This window comes from Phalangium opilio, unplaced genomic scaffold, assembly GCF_054372755.1.
Source record: "Phalangium opilio isolate 3A_F unplaced genomic scaffold, DU_Popi_V2 ptg000093l_1, whole genome shotgun sequence".
Lineage (NCBI taxonomy): Eukaryota > Metazoa > Arthropoda > Arachnida > Opiliones > Phalangiidae > Phalangium > Phalangium opilio.
Genome location: NW_028324198.1, coordinates 3811617 through 3826655, shown reverse-complemented (window position 1 = coordinate 3826655; position 15039 = coordinate 3811617). Strand labels below are relative to the sequence as shown.

The following is a 15039-nucleotide window of genomic DNA, read 5'->3' as shown; positions in this document are numbered from 1 at the left end:
ATAGTCTCTAAATTACTTCGGCAAAAACTCGGGTCCCTCCGGGATTTGAACCCGGGACCACTCGCACCCAAAGCGAGTATCATACCCCTAGACCAACGGACCATGTGTGTAACTAAACATGCTCAACTCATAGGCCTACCCTGTAGTTAGTTGCTTTTAAATAGTCACTAAATTGCTTCTGCATAAACTCGGGTCCGTCCAGGATTTGAACCCGGGGCCACTCACACCCGAAGCGTGTATCATACCCCTAGACCAACGGACCATGAATGATACTGAAACATGCTAAACTCGTAGGCCTACCTTGTAGTTAGTTGCATTTAAATAGCCACTAAATTACTTCTGCAAAAACTCGGGTCCGTCCGGGATTTGAACCCGGTACCACTCGCACCCTAAGCGAGTAGCATAGCCCTAGACCAACGAACCATGTGTGTAACTAAACATGCTCAACTCATAGACCTACCCTGTAGTTAGTTGCATTTAAATAGTCACTTTATTACTTCTGCATAAACTCGGGTCCGTTCGGGATTTGAACCCGGGGCCACTCGCACCCGAAGCGAGTATCATACCCCTAGACCAACGGACCATGAATGATACTGAAACATGCTAAACTCGTAGGCCTACATTGTTGTTAGTTGCATTTAATTAGTCACTAAATTACTTCTGCAAAAACTCGGCTTCGTCCGGGATTTTAACCCGGGACCACACGCACCCTAAGCGAGTATCATACCCCTAGACCAACGGACCATGTTTGTAACTAAACACTCAACTCATAGGCCTACCCTGTAGTTAGTTGCGTTATAATAGTCACTAATTTACTTTTGCAAAAACTCGGGTCCGTCCGGGATTTGGACCCGGGACTACTCGCACCCAAAGCGAGTATCATACCCCTAGACAAACGGACCATGTGTGTAACTAAACATGCTCAACTCATAGGCCTACCCTGTAGTTAGTTGCTTTTAAATAGTCTCTAAATTACTTCGGCAAAAACTGGGGTCCGTCCGGGATTTTATCTCGGTACCACTCACACCCTAAGCGAGTATCATACCCCTAGACCAACGGACCATGCTTGTAACCAAATATGTTCAACTCATAGGCCTACCCTGTAGTTAGTTGCATTAAAATAGTCACTAATTTACTTTTGCAAAAACTCGGGTCCGTCCGGGATTTGAACCCGGGACCACTCGCATCCAAAGCGAGTATCATACCCCTAGACCAACGGACCATGTGTTTAACTAAACATGCTCAACTCATAGGCCTACCCTGTAGTTAGTTGCTTTTAAATAGTCTCTAAATTACTTCGGCAAAAACTCGGGTCCGTCCGGGAATTATCTCGGGACCACTCACACCCTAAGCGAGTATCATACCCCTAGACCAACGGACCATGCCTGTAACCAAATATGCTCAACTCATAGGCCTACCTTGTAGTTAGTTGCATTTAAATAGCCACTAAATTACTTCTGCAAAAACTCGGGTCTGTCCGGGATTTGAACCCGGGACCACTCGCACCCAAAGCGAGTATCATACCCCTAGACCAACGGACCATGTATGTAACTAAACATGCTCAACTCATAGGCCTACCCTGTAGTTAGTTGCTTTTATATAGTCACTTAATTGCTTCTGCATAAACTCGGGTCCGTCCAGGATTTGAACCCGGGGCCACTCACACCCGAAGCGTGTATCATACCCCTAGACCAACGGACCATGAATGATACTGAAACATGCTAAACTCGTAGGCCTACCTTGTAGTTAGTTGCATTTAAATAGCCACTAAATTACTTCTGCAAAAACTCGGGTCCGTCCGGGATTTGAACCCGGTACCACTCGCACCCTAAGCGAGTAGCATAGCCCTAGACCAACGACCCATGTGTGTAACTAAACATGCTCAACTCATAGACCTACCCTGTAGTTAGTTGCATTTAAATAGTCACTTTATTACTTCTGCATAAACTCGGGTCCGTTCGGGATTTGAACCCGGGGCCACTCGCACCCGAAGCGAGTATCATACCCCTAGACCAACGGACCATGAATGATACTGAAACATGCTAAACTCGTAGGCCTACATTGTTGTTAGTTGCATTTAATTAGTCACTAAATTACTTCTGCAAAAACTCGGCTTCGTCCGGGATTTTAACCCGGGACCACACGCACCCTAAGCGAGTATCATACCCCTAGACCAACGGACCATGTTTGTAACTAAACACTCAACTCATAGGCCTACCCTGTAGTTAGTTGCGTTATAATAGTCACTAATTTACTTTTGCAAAAACTCGGGTCCGTCCGGGATTTGGACCCGGGACTACTCGCACCCAAAGCGAGTATCATACCCCTAGACAAACGGACCATGTGTGTAACTAAACATGCTCAACTCATAGGCCTACCCTGTAGTTAGTTGCTTTTAAATAGTCTCTAAATTACTTCGGCAAAAACTGGGGTCCGTCCGGGATTTTATCTCGGTACCACTCACACCCTAAGCGAGTATCATACCCCTAGACCAACGGACCATGCTTGTAACCAAATATGTTCAACTCATAGGCCTACCCTGTAGTTAGTTGCATTAAAATAGTCACTAATTTACTTTTGCAAAAACTCGGGTCCGTCCGGGATTTGAACCCGGGACCACACGCACCCAAAGCGAGTATCATACCCCTAGACCAACGGACCATGTGTGTAACTAAACATGCTCAACTCATAGGCCTACCCTGTAGTTAGTTGCTTTTAAATAGTCTCTAAATTACTTCGGCAAAAACTCGGGTCCGTCCGGGAATTATCTCGGGACCACTCACACCCTAAGCGAGTATCATACCCCTAGACCAACGGACCATGCCTGTAACCAAATATGCTCAACTCATAGGCCTACCTTGTAGTTAGTTGCATTTAAATAGCCACTAAATTACTTCTGCAAAAACTCGGGTCTGTCCGGGATTTGAACCCGGGACCACTCGCACCCAAAGCGAGTATCATACCCCTAGACCAACGGACCATGTATGTAACTAAACATGCTCAACTCATAGGCCTACCCTGTAGTTAGTTGCTTTTAAATAGTCACTTAATTGCTTCTGCATAAACTCGGGTCCGTCCGGGATTTGAACCCGGGACCACTCGCACCCAAAGCGAGTATCATACCCCTAGACCAACGAACCATGTATGTAACTAAACATGCTCAACTCATAGGCCTACCCTGTAGTTAGTTGCTTTTAAATAGTCTCTAAATTACTTCGGCAAAAACTCGGGTCCGTTCGGGATTTTATCTCGGGACCACTCACACCCTAAGCGAGTATCATACCCCTAGACCAACGGACCATGCCTGTAACCAAATATGCTCAACTCATAGGCCTACCTTGTAGTTAGTTGCATTTAAATAGCCAGTAAATTACTTCTGCAAAAACTCGGGTCCGTCCGGGATTTGAACCCGGGACCACTCGCACCCAAAGCGAGTATCATACCCCTAGACCAACGAACCATGTATGTAACTAAACATGCTCAACTCATAGGCCTACCCTGTAGTTAGTTGCTTTTAAATAGTCTCTAAATTACTTCGGCAAAAACTCGGGTCCCTCCGGGATTTGAACCCGGGACCACTCGCACCCAAAGCGAGTATCATACCCCTAGACCAACGGACCATGTGTGTAACTAAACATGCTCAACTCATAGGCCTACCCTGTAGTTAGTTGCTTTTAAATAGTCACTAAATTGCTTCTGCATAAACTCGGGTCCGTCCAGGATTTGAACCCGGGGCCACTCACACCCGAAGCGTGTATCATACCCCTAGACCAACGGACCATGAATGATACTGAAACATGCTAAACTCGTAGGCCTACCTTGTTGTTAGTTGCTTTTAATTAGTCACTAAATTACTTCTGCAAAAACTCGGCTTCGTCCGGGATTTTAACCCGGGACCACACACACCTTAAGCGAGTATCATACCCCTAGACCAACGGACCATGTGTGTAACTAAACATACTCAACTCATAGGCCTACCTTGTAGTTAGTTGAATTTAAATAGTCTCTTAATTACTTCTGCAAAAACTCGAGTTCATCCAGGATTTGAACCCGGGACCACTCGCACCCAAAGCGAGTCTCATAGCCCTACACCAACGAACCATGTGTGTAATTAACATGCTCAACTCAAAGACCTACCCTGTAGTTAGTTGCTTTTAAATAGTCACTTAATTACATCTGCATATACTCGAGTCCGTCCGGGATTTGAACCCGGGACCACTCGCACTCAAAGCGAGTATCATACACCTAGACCAATGGACCATGTGTGTAACTAAAAATGCTCAACTCATAGGCCTACCCTGTAGTTAGTTGCATTAAAATAGCCACTAATTTACTTTTGCAAAAACTCGGGTCCGTCCGGGATTTGAACCCGGGACCACTCGCACCCAAAGCGAGTATCATACCCCTAGACCAACGGACCATGTGTGTAACTAAACATGCTCAACTCATAGGCCTACCCTGTAGTTAGTTGCATTAAAATAGTCACTAATTTACTTTTGCAAAAACTCGGGTCCGTCCGGGATTTGAACCCGGGACCACTCGCACCCAAAGCGAGTATCATACCCCTAGACCAACGGACCATGTGTGTAACTAAACATGCTCAACTCATAGGCCTACCCTGTAGTTAGTTGCATTTAAATAGTCACTAAATTGCTTCTGCAGGGGTCTCATATCCGAAGTGAGACACACTTCCGCGGCCGAGGTTCAAACAGAACCCCGAGAACAGACGTCGCAAGCGATACAGGTAAATGCGGAGGCGCATTGGGAAGCTGCAGCCCGGGCCGCAGTGGCACTGCACTGGACGCCTCGGTCCGAGGCGGCCACTCCACCGGCCGCCGCTAGAGTTCCGGCCCACCCTTGCCGGCCATCGGATTTCGGTCGGGTATCCCCCGTCTCTGACTTTTCGGCTCCAGCTGTGGACACTCCAGTTCCTCCCGAACGAGGACGCGCAAAGGGAATCGTGCCCTACTCCGCGTCCCTTCCCTCTCGAGGGCGAGGACGGGGGAGGGGGCTAGGACTCCTCCTACTGCGCCCCTCCCCTCTGGCGGAAACCCCGGATACAGAGATAAGGGAGAACATCTCTCATGACAGTGGTCGTGGGGGTTCCGCATCGGCGACGCCTCTGCCAACGAGCGCCTCGGTGAAGCCGGCGACCGCATCGGCAAACATGGTGCCAGATGAACGGTTTACACTATGTCGCCGATGTCAAGTAGGCCGTCATCATGAACGAAATTGCTTCAAGCCGAGGCCCAAGAGGAGCGAGGCTTACAAGGCCCGCCGCCGTCACCGGGAGAAAAAGAACAGTGCCACCGCCACCAAAAGGAGGTCCCCGGAGCCGCGAGACTCCCCCGAGTCAGACTCCTCCTAAACGCAGACGACTTCTTTGGGGGAAGGATGTAACGAAGCAGCCACCCCTCCTACGTCGTCTGCTCCATATCATATTTTTTAGACGCCCTAAGCGAAAATGTATCTTTTCCCCACCAGTGGCGCCTTAAACGCCACTGGCTCTCTTATTGTTAAAAAAACTATTGGCGGGGATAAAAACCCGCCTCCGCTGTAACAGGGGCAGTCTTAGCAGTCAGTCTCAAGTTGAGACGTGTTTGTTTGAAAATTAAAAGTCTATTTCAATTACCACTGCGTTTTTCTTGACGAAATGGATAATTTGGTAATTATGGTTTTTATCATTAGTCATGGACAATAAGTCCTTTAAACGGGAACCTGGGAACTTCTTTTAGTTTTAATTTAAATATCTTTGTGTGCCGCGAAATTAGGCCCCCTTTCCTAGTTTAAATTTTACGGTTACAAGTTTGCATTCGGTATCATAAGCAGAATTTACATTCAGTATCATAAGTATATGGTACAGGTTTACATTCAGTATCATAAGTATATGGTACAGGTTTACATTCAGTATCATAAGTATATGGTACAGGTTTACATTCAGTATCATAAGTATATGGTACAGGTTTACATTCAGTATCATAAGTATATGGTACAGGTTTACATTCAGTATCATAAGTATATGGTACAGGTTTACATTCAGTATCATAAGTATATGGTACAGGTTTACATTCAGTATGATAAGCAGAATTTACATTCAGTATGATAAGCAGAATTTACATTCAGTATCATAAGCAGAATTTACATTCAGTATCATAAGCAGAATTTACATTCAGTATTATAAGCAGAATTTACATTCAGTATCATAAGCAGAATTTACATTCAGTATCATAAGTATATGGTACAGGTTTACATTCAGTATCATAAGCAGAATTTACATTCAGTATCATAAGTATATGGTACAGGTTTACATTCAGTATCATAAGTATATGGTACAGGTTTACATTCAGTATCATAAGTATATGGTACAGGTTTACATTCAGTATCATAAGTATATGGTACAGGTTTACATTCAGTATCATAAGTATATGGTACAGGTTTACATTCAGTATCATAAGTATATGGTACAGGTTTACATTCAGTATCATAAGTATATGGTACAGGTTTACATTCAGTATGATAAGCAGAATTTACATTCAGTATGATAAGCAGAATTTACATTCAGTATCATAAGCAGAATTTACATTCAGTATCATAAGCAGAATTTACATTCAGTATCATAAGTATATGGTACAGTTTTACATTCAGTATCATATGTATATGGTACAAGCTTACATTCGGTATCATAAGTATATGGTATAAGTTTATATTCGGTATCATAAAAATATTTTACATTCAGTATCATAAGTATATGATATAAGTTTACATTGCTTCCATTTTTTTGTGCCCAAAATAAAGAGTGAAAGAAAAAAGCAGTCTTTAGTGCTTCAAGCAGGGAAATCGTCCTATGACTCAGAAACATCCACAGTAAACTTTCTCTGGGGTTGGGGAATTTTTCATGCATTCCGCTCCGTAGATTGTGTACTTAGGCTTTTGAGAGTGTCACTCAGAGGGAGAGAACTTTTCCAATTGAAAAAATTCTTTAAACTGAATTTATTCAAATTGACTATGTTTTCTCGGCCTTTTGAGAGTGCTTAGACGATCGAGATCACTCAGAGGGAAATAACATATACATTTAATAAAATTTGTGTGACCACTCAAAATTATAAATTATTATCTAAGATTGATAGGAAACTTATCGGATCCATCAAGTATAGGAAGTAATTGGAAAAAACTAGACTAAGAGAAAAAAAGCAGAAAGAAATTGGTGAAAAAAAGTGAAGGAATTGAAACAAAATTATGTAGGAAATATAAAAATCGAATCACATTTCTTATTATTTTTAATCATTTAAGCCTGGACCGATAAGAAAACATTTTTATGAAATTGTAGGATAATATAGGAAGGCCATAAAAATATAGAAAGAAGTAAATATAGGAAGTGGTCACTCTTAATTATTTAAAATGAAATTATTCCTCGATCAAGAGATAATATTTCTTCATTCACTCACTCCATTGGCTCTTAAGCCAGGTTTTCAGAGACGCGTGAGTTGACGTTCCAGTTAACAGGTGGCGTTTTATGCTTAATTCAGTGAAGAATATTTTTTTTAATCTTCTGCCTCCACGGAGATTTGAACCTCAGACCTTCCGCTTCCTAAACTGCACCGCTACCACGGAGTTACGGAAGTTTTCTTAAATCAATCCGCGGACCTAAAGATGCTTCTTGAGATAGAGGGGAAATTTATCGGGGGAAAGCAAGAGAGAAACGGAGATAGGAGTCACGATCCTACGCGAGACCAGGAGATGTGGCTTCGAGGCAGGATGAAAAACTTATTTATTTTTGGGGTACTGGCGCGTCGAGGGGCTATCCCCCCCAGTTTCGCCTACCTTACTTTCAATTCCCTCTCTTTCGCGTCGTTCTTGCAAAGAACGCATGACTAGGCAAATCAGTTATCACGATCGTACGCGAGGCTAGGAGCTCTTTCGCTTTGTTATTCCTTATTCCATTGACAAACGTTAAACGCGGAGAAAATGTCTTTGCTAAGTACAGGTATGATATAGCACTTTTTAATATTAAAAAAAACATTCCTTATTACTGTTCACATTATTTCCAAATTTCATAAGTATTTAAGAATAAAATTTTTGAAAATATGATTTACATAAATTAATTTGTATGATTTATTTGTATATAATATATATTTGTTTATTATATGTTTCATCAGTTGATGAAATGTTATCAGTTGATGAAATATCTGAATGCTTGGAAAAGCAGTTACTAGAGGAAGAGCCTCACCAACAACAACCCCTATCTGTGCCTCAGTCTCAACAACAACCCCATCTCATCCTCAGCCTCGACAACAACCCCCATCTCAGCCTCAGCCTCAACAACAACCCCCATCTCAGCCTCAGCCTCAACAACAACCCCCATCTCAGCCTCAGCCTCAACAACAACCCCATCTCAGCCTCAGCCTCAACAAACCCATCTCAGCCTCAGCATCAACCCAGATCATCATGTGAACCAGAACCTCAACCACAGTCACGTCCACGAAGAAATTGCTATCGTTGCCAGTCAACAAACCATTTGATTCGAAATTGCCCAAATTTCAACCTAACCAATCGACGACCCCGCTACAGGCCTGTTCGAAGTGAAAGGCGGCAACAAAGAAGTTAAGCAAATGAAAGCAGCTGTGACAACAAAGATCTGCTCAATAAGTTGCTGGACTTCTTCAAAAAAATAATACCTTCAAAAGACTAAACTAATTCATGTACTAATTCCGTATCTTTTTCATTTGAAATATTCCAAATACTAAAACGAACTCATGTACTAAATTCGTATCTTTTTTCATTTGAAATATTGCAAATACTAGAACTAATTCATGTACTAATTCCTTATCTTTCTTCATTTGAAATATTGCAAATACTAAAACTAACTCATGTACTAATTTCGTTTCTATTTCATTTGAAATATTGCATATTTTTTATATTTTAAACTATTAAATAAACAACTTTATTGACCCGTATTGGTCGAATTTTTGACATTATTTTAAATATTATGCTAATCACCAAATCAAAAAAAAAAGTAAAAATTGAGTCCTCTTCAAACAAATCGTTTAAGAATATCAAATCCTGAAGAAAAGATTCTTTAAGCTTTGTGTTATTTTATGTAATTATCTCAAGCTAAATCATTTTTACTTACGGTTCATGATTCAGGTTTTCCATCCTACGTCGCTCTAAATTATATGCGTAAATATTGCCTCTTAGATCTTCATTTATTCGCCATTCTGCATACAACGCAAATATAGTGGTTTGAATTTTTTCAACATCGTGGAATTTCAACATCGGGGGTCGCCTCATGTGCACAGTGTATTTTGGATTTCTGGAGCTCCAAAGTTGAAACCGGATGGATCCAATTAATGTTACCCAAGTTGAGGCCTTTATTGATCAATTCATTTCTTGTTCTAAGTCTGAAGACCAAGATTTGCTTAACCTGATTCCACTTCAAACGCCTAAACACACGAAAACGTGCAAGGTGAAACGGGGAGAAGAAACGCTTTGCCGTTTTGGAATTCCCTGGCCCCCAATGCCGAGAACCTACGTTTACGACCCGGGCTTAAGAAATTGGACTAAGGAGTATAGTGAACGCATAGCATCCGAATCTGTCAAGGTTGAAAAGGCCATAGCGGCTTTGACACTCGAAAATTCCCCGGAAACATTTCAAGAGTTTTTGCGCCCTCTTCAAATGACGGAACGGGTTTATATTGATTGCGTTACCAGTACAAAATATTCAAGTCGATGTCACCGAGGTATTTCCATGTTTTAGTTCTGTGAAGTCCTTTAAATGAATGTAATAATTTCAAAGAAAACCTCTTACAAGAGGCTGGCTTATAAGTTAAGAAGTGTTGAAATATTATATTTTCAAAACAGTTCAATTTATGGTAGTTTTATTATCCTGATGGTATTTAGGCATTGACGGTTAAAATTTTGTTGATTAATATAAATTATCTCAGGAGACTGGATTTTTGAAAATAGCTTTTATTGCGTAAATAATAGCTTAAATAGTTGAAAACTTCAAAATGCCTGTAGAAGTGTTTGCCTTCTATGGCAACTATTCTTGAAGGGGCTGTTCGACTGTTTCACCTTGGCTACCGTCAGAGGTTTTTAGAGCCTTTTGATAAAAAAATTGTATGATCGGTGGATGCGGTATAGGTTAAATCATGAATTTCTTCAGATTTCTGAAAAATGGGCCTACAAGTTTGTCATCAATGCTGCTGATGGAGCTGATTAAAAAAATCGAAGAATTGTCGCGCCGTTTCTTAAATTCTGTTTTGTAGAGTTTGTAATTGCATCGAAATTTTACATTTTAAAGGTCTTTGGTTCACAAAAATCTGAAATTAGCTAGGAATTTGAACGTTATTACTAGGTGGTCCAGAAAGGGTCGAGTTTTACGCACGACCCCTTAAATTTCATTTAGAAGTATAAAAGATAATGACATTTAAGTAGTCATCCATAGAACAATCATTAGGGTGAAATCCCTTGAAACATTGTGTCAAAATCGACTATACAATTCACTCTACTTCGGTCCTGCAACCCTGGATACAAAAGCCACTCACCGAAATAAGACACATAACCGTTGATTTTTCAGAAAGGAGACGTTATAGAATCACTGAGGTCAATTCTCATATTGGCTAAAAGTGACATTCCTCTGCCAGAAGAGGATGATATTGAGAAACTAAAACATCTTAGTGGGCTGTGTAAGGCGTTTAGAATGACAGCAAAGCCATTGCGCGCTGAAGACCGAACTGACCTTAAAGTTATTTTCTTGCTAATGAAAATGCCGCATCTCTTTTTTTGCTTGTTCAGCACTTGCCGGTAGAGTTCTTCACCAGTTAATTTATTTGTTGGGATCATCATTAGTAACGTCATTAAAGAGAATTGGTGAGCATGTAATCATTCATCAAATAATTATTTCTTACAATTGAATTTTTGTCACTCGTTACTTGAAATTCTCCTTCACCGGGCCAAGGAGATGGGATACGGAGTCGTTTTGAAGAGTAGAAATCGTAGCTAGCTGTGATGTGACTCTCACAACGGGTGAACGGATTGGGTTGAAAAAGTGGGGATCGCATCCTAGTAAAACGTTTACCCAAGTTCTACGTTACCATAGAAAATAAACCACTTGCCAGTACCCTGTAGCTCGCGCCATCTAGTGCCGCGGTTTGGAGATATAATGATAAAATAGAAAAAAGGCTTAGTTTTGGCGGTTTTGGGTTTGGCAAGGTCGTCGTCTCTCTTTGATTGTAAGATTTTCCAACAAATTTTTAATGTGAAAATGGGAAAATACTGTGTGTACAAAAGTTGTAAAAACTACAACACGTCAGATGAGTCCCGTAGTCAAGGCACAAAATATTATCCAGTTCCAAAACCAAGGAAAAACTATTTCAAATGTATGCGGTGGCTTATGGCAATTAACCGTGAGGATATAAGAACTCACAATGATGTTAAGTGACATCATTATGTCTGCTCTATTCATTTTGTTGGTGGGAATGGGCCCACAGATGATAATCCTGATCCCTACAATGATAACCTGTAGGTAGATAATTGTTTTAGTCTAAAATTGTAGTACTAAAATTACAATCATAACCATTTATGATAGGCGAACATTACTTTGGAAAGCAGTTCTTATACTAATTCTCAGCAAGCCCAAGGAATAGGTAAGTTTCCTAATAGTTAACCTAGGTTGTGCATATTTTAACCATGGAAGAAGGGTGTAATGGAATGGTGAGGCAGACGGCTACGCGAAATGTTGGGTCACGTGGAAAACTTTCCTCTCCTCTCGGCACTAGCTGTAACACGATTACCGCTCTGCGCAATATTGGCGCGCAAGCCACCTCCTTAATACCGGAAATCGCATATTTTTGTTTTTTAAAATTTCTAACACGATAGGCCGAGGCTCAGCAGAAAAAGTGATCGTAGAGATGGTTAATTACATAAAGTGCTGCTATCGAGGCTGTAGAAGTAATAGTAGGTTCAGCAATGACCCCTTTATGAAGAATGTTTATTTCAGTACATTTCCGAAACCAAAAAGTAAATATGAAAAATGTAAAAAATGGCTAATTGCGTGTGGAAGATCAGATTTAACTACGGATTCTATTAAAAGTAAACAGTATGTATGTTCGGTAGATTTTCCGGGAGGACTGTGGCCAACTGACAGGTTTCCTGATCCAGATGGTTTTAATGATTCTGGTGTTAGTGTTTTGAATGTGAGTATTAATTTTCGCTTCAAAATAAAATGGCAGTAGTTAAATGCAATTACTCATCATAGGTTAAGTCAGTGAATTTGGTCAAGCAAAAAGATAACCCTCTGGATCTCTCTTTACTAAAACCAAATGATGTCATAGCGTCAAGACCAGCCCTAGCCACATTACCGAAAATGAAGTATAATTTGTATTCTGTCCAAAACTCAAATCAGAATGCTAGGTGTATAAAATACAAAGTAAATTTTAGAGGGACTTTTCTTATACCTTTTTCTTTTAGATTTCAACGAAAATACCATCAGCCTCGATTTTTGGAAAACTGCATTGATAAAGATGGGGATAAATCTATGGCTTTTTCTAGTTGGAGTGAACGGTTAACCAGGGGTGGGTTACTAATTTTGAAACCAAAAGCTTTTGAGCTTTTCAAAGTCATGAATCAATTAGTAGCTCCAATTTTTGAAAAATCCATATTGATTAAAAACAAAATAAAAAAGGAAAATGTTTTTAATGCCTTGAAATCAAAGCTAGTAAAAGACAGGTGGGATACTTTATGGGGGGAAAAATACTACGATAATAAGGAAAAGTGTTTTAAACTAGTCATTGATACATTATGTAATTGTAGAGGCAAGGCCATGAAAGACTTTTATAAAAGGGAACTTAGCAAGGAAAAAAAGTGATATTCTCTTTAAAAATAAAGGGTTGAGAAAAACTCTTAAATAGAACAGCGAAAACTTAAAATAATTCCCAATGTATTCCTAAATTTACTCAAATATGATCTCAAATAAGATCAAAGCTTGTCATTAGTCAAAAACTAATTCTGTGATAAAATATGATCTCAAATAAATTCAAAGTTTGTCATTTTTTATCAAAAACTAATTCTGTGATAAAATATGATCTGAAATAAATTCAAAGTTTGTCATTTTTAATCAAAAACTAAAAATTTATTAGTCAAGTTTAACCTTTTTTCTCTTACGGCTACAATTTCCATTATTCGGTTTATTAATAAGAACACGCATAATTTTAAATTTTCTTTCGCTGTAGCTATAAGCCTATAGAGATGGATTTTCGTGATAGCCAACAGCCCTTCGATGCTTTCCGAAATGTCTTTCTAGAGGATCCTGATTAAATTTGTCTGTTAAGACAAACTTAGCTCCTTTGGTTAACAAAAGTTTTCAGCCTCAACCATCGAGTATACTAAAGAAATTTTCATTATTATTCAACAACGCAATAACGGATAACTTGTAAAGGCTTTTACCTGTTGTGTGAATTTCTTCAATTGTTTCCTTGCTTAGTTGCATCATATTCTTTCCCTCTTCTGGTACATCAGCTTCATTGGCTTCTTTCTCCTAATCTCGCAAGTATCCAAAAAAGGAGTCCAGTAGCCACTAATAAATAAACAAATAAATAAATGCATATCCTTGAAATAAATTTTATGCCTTAACTTACAGTAAATCTCCAATCATTACAGTCTCTGAATGGCTCAATATCAGGATTTCTTGTGAATTTTCCTTGAGATATATTTCGTGAATTCATCATATCAAAGAATCGATTGAAAATCTTTATAAACTTCACGGTTTCTGATGCTTCTTCACCTAATAATTCATTTATTGCCTCTGCAACAGTGTTACTCAGTACTTGAGTTGCAAATTTCACTTTCATTGCGGAAAAAGGATTGATATAAATATGGTTGTCCGTAAGCTTTGACACAAGCGTAATTGGGATAAACCGTCTATTTTATACATATCCACTACGTGGGACCACGAAATAAGTTTCTTGTTCTTCGTTAGAAATCTTTTTTTAGTTTGGGAACCACTGTTAGAAAAACAATTTCGCACAGTTTTTATAAGATGAGGAGGATCAGAGAAATAATAAATATATCGTTCTTCAGCAGGACTCGCGTATATATTTTTTGCTTTATAATGGACTTTTGTTACCGGATTAGGACGCGTACTGAGTTTGATTAATTTCTGGTTAATTGCTGATTTGTCACATACCACTGTCAAAACTTTAAATCCATTATTTTCCAAAATCTCAATAGCTTCTTGAATAATTAGATATAACTCATCAGCTTTCATATCATGACAAGGGAAGTAAGCCAGGGTGTGCTTGAAATTTGTTGTTAGGCCCCTGACCATCAATGACATAACATGAGAAGCAATTGGAAATTCATTTAGAATTTTCCGTTTGCTTTAACATATCACCTGATTCACTTGAATGAGTAAATCCTACTACTTCCCCGGTGTTTGCCTTATAAATTAAGTCTTCGTTAATTTTCATCTCATCAAGAATGAGTGAGAAATATTTTTGGTATTCATCTGCGCTGGCCAAATCAATTTTTTCCTTCATCTCCCGTACAGCTTCAGTTGTAAAGCCACTTTGGCTAGTAAAAACTGATGTGTATTTCCAAAGTGTTCTTCGAGCTGGTAAAGGCAGAACTTCACGAAGAGTTTCATAGGCTGACGATGACTTTGCACGATGATAAAAGCACCATTTAATTATGGCTGGGTGCCAATTTTTCGGCTTTTTTCTATTATACTTTATTAATTTCAATTGTTCCTTCAATAAAATACGTAAAAAGTTCTCTTTCGAACAAAAATAGTCATCATTAACAGGTTCTCCACACAAAAGGTTTCTTTCTTCAGATAGTGACTGCTTAAGTGTTTTAATCGTTTGCTTTAACGTTTTAATTTGCTGGTCTTTAGCTCTATTATGACGAGTTTTTACTGTTAATTCTGCCTATCATTATCTCTTGACATACTCTGGTAAGTTCGTCGACCTGTCTTAGACGATAATGGGTTTAATTCCTTTAATTTAGCTCTCTTTTGTTTAGCAATCTGCTACTTCTGAAGGT

The 15039-nt window shown here is 39.7% G+C and overlaps 9 non-coding genes across 9 annotated transcripts; all 9 read right to left on the bottom strand.

Annotated features, from left to right (window-relative positions):
- Window positions 1-30: 30 nt before the first annotated feature.
- On the bottom strand, window positions 31-102 carry TRNAP-UGG (transfer RNA proline (anticodon UGG)). Its single transcript has one exon. It is a non-coding gene; the product is annotated as a tRNA-Pro (tRNA).
- A 409-nt stretch (window positions 103-511) lies between these two features.
- Window positions 512-583, bottom strand: TRNAP-CGG (transfer RNA proline (anticodon CGG)). Its single transcript has one exon. It is a non-coding gene; the product is annotated as a tRNA-Pro (tRNA).
- Window positions 584-1150: 567 nt separating this feature from the next.
- Window positions 1151-1222, bottom strand: TRNAP-UGG (transfer RNA proline (anticodon UGG)). Its single transcript has one exon. It is a non-coding gene; the product is annotated as a tRNA-Pro (tRNA).
- A 728-nt stretch (window positions 1223-1950) lies between these two features.
- On the bottom strand, window positions 1951-2022 carry TRNAP-CGG (transfer RNA proline (anticodon CGG)). The gene has a single exon. It is a non-coding gene; the product is annotated as a tRNA-Pro (tRNA).
- Window positions 2023-3068: 1046 nt separating this feature from the next.
- Window positions 3069-3140, bottom strand: TRNAP-UGG (transfer RNA proline (anticodon UGG)). The gene has a single exon. It is a non-coding gene; the product is annotated as a tRNA-Pro (tRNA).
- Window positions 3141-3388: 248 nt separating this feature from the next.
- TRNAP-UGG (transfer RNA proline (anticodon UGG)) lies at window positions 3389-3460 on the bottom strand. Its single transcript has one exon. It is a non-coding gene; the product is annotated as a tRNA-Pro (tRNA).
- Window positions 3461-3548: 88 nt separating this feature from the next.
- Window positions 3549-3620, bottom strand: TRNAP-UGG (transfer RNA proline (anticodon UGG)). The gene has a single exon. It is a non-coding gene; the product is annotated as a tRNA-Pro (tRNA).
- Window positions 3621-4348: 728 nt separating this feature from the next.
- TRNAP-UGG (transfer RNA proline (anticodon UGG)) lies at window positions 4349-4420 on the bottom strand. Its single transcript has one exon. It is a non-coding gene; the product is annotated as a tRNA-Pro (tRNA).
- An 88-nt stretch (window positions 4421-4508) lies between these two features.
- On the bottom strand, window positions 4509-4580 carry TRNAP-UGG (transfer RNA proline (anticodon UGG)). Its single transcript has one exon. It is a non-coding gene; the product is annotated as a tRNA-Pro (tRNA).
- Window positions 4581-15039: the final 10459 nt, after the last annotated feature.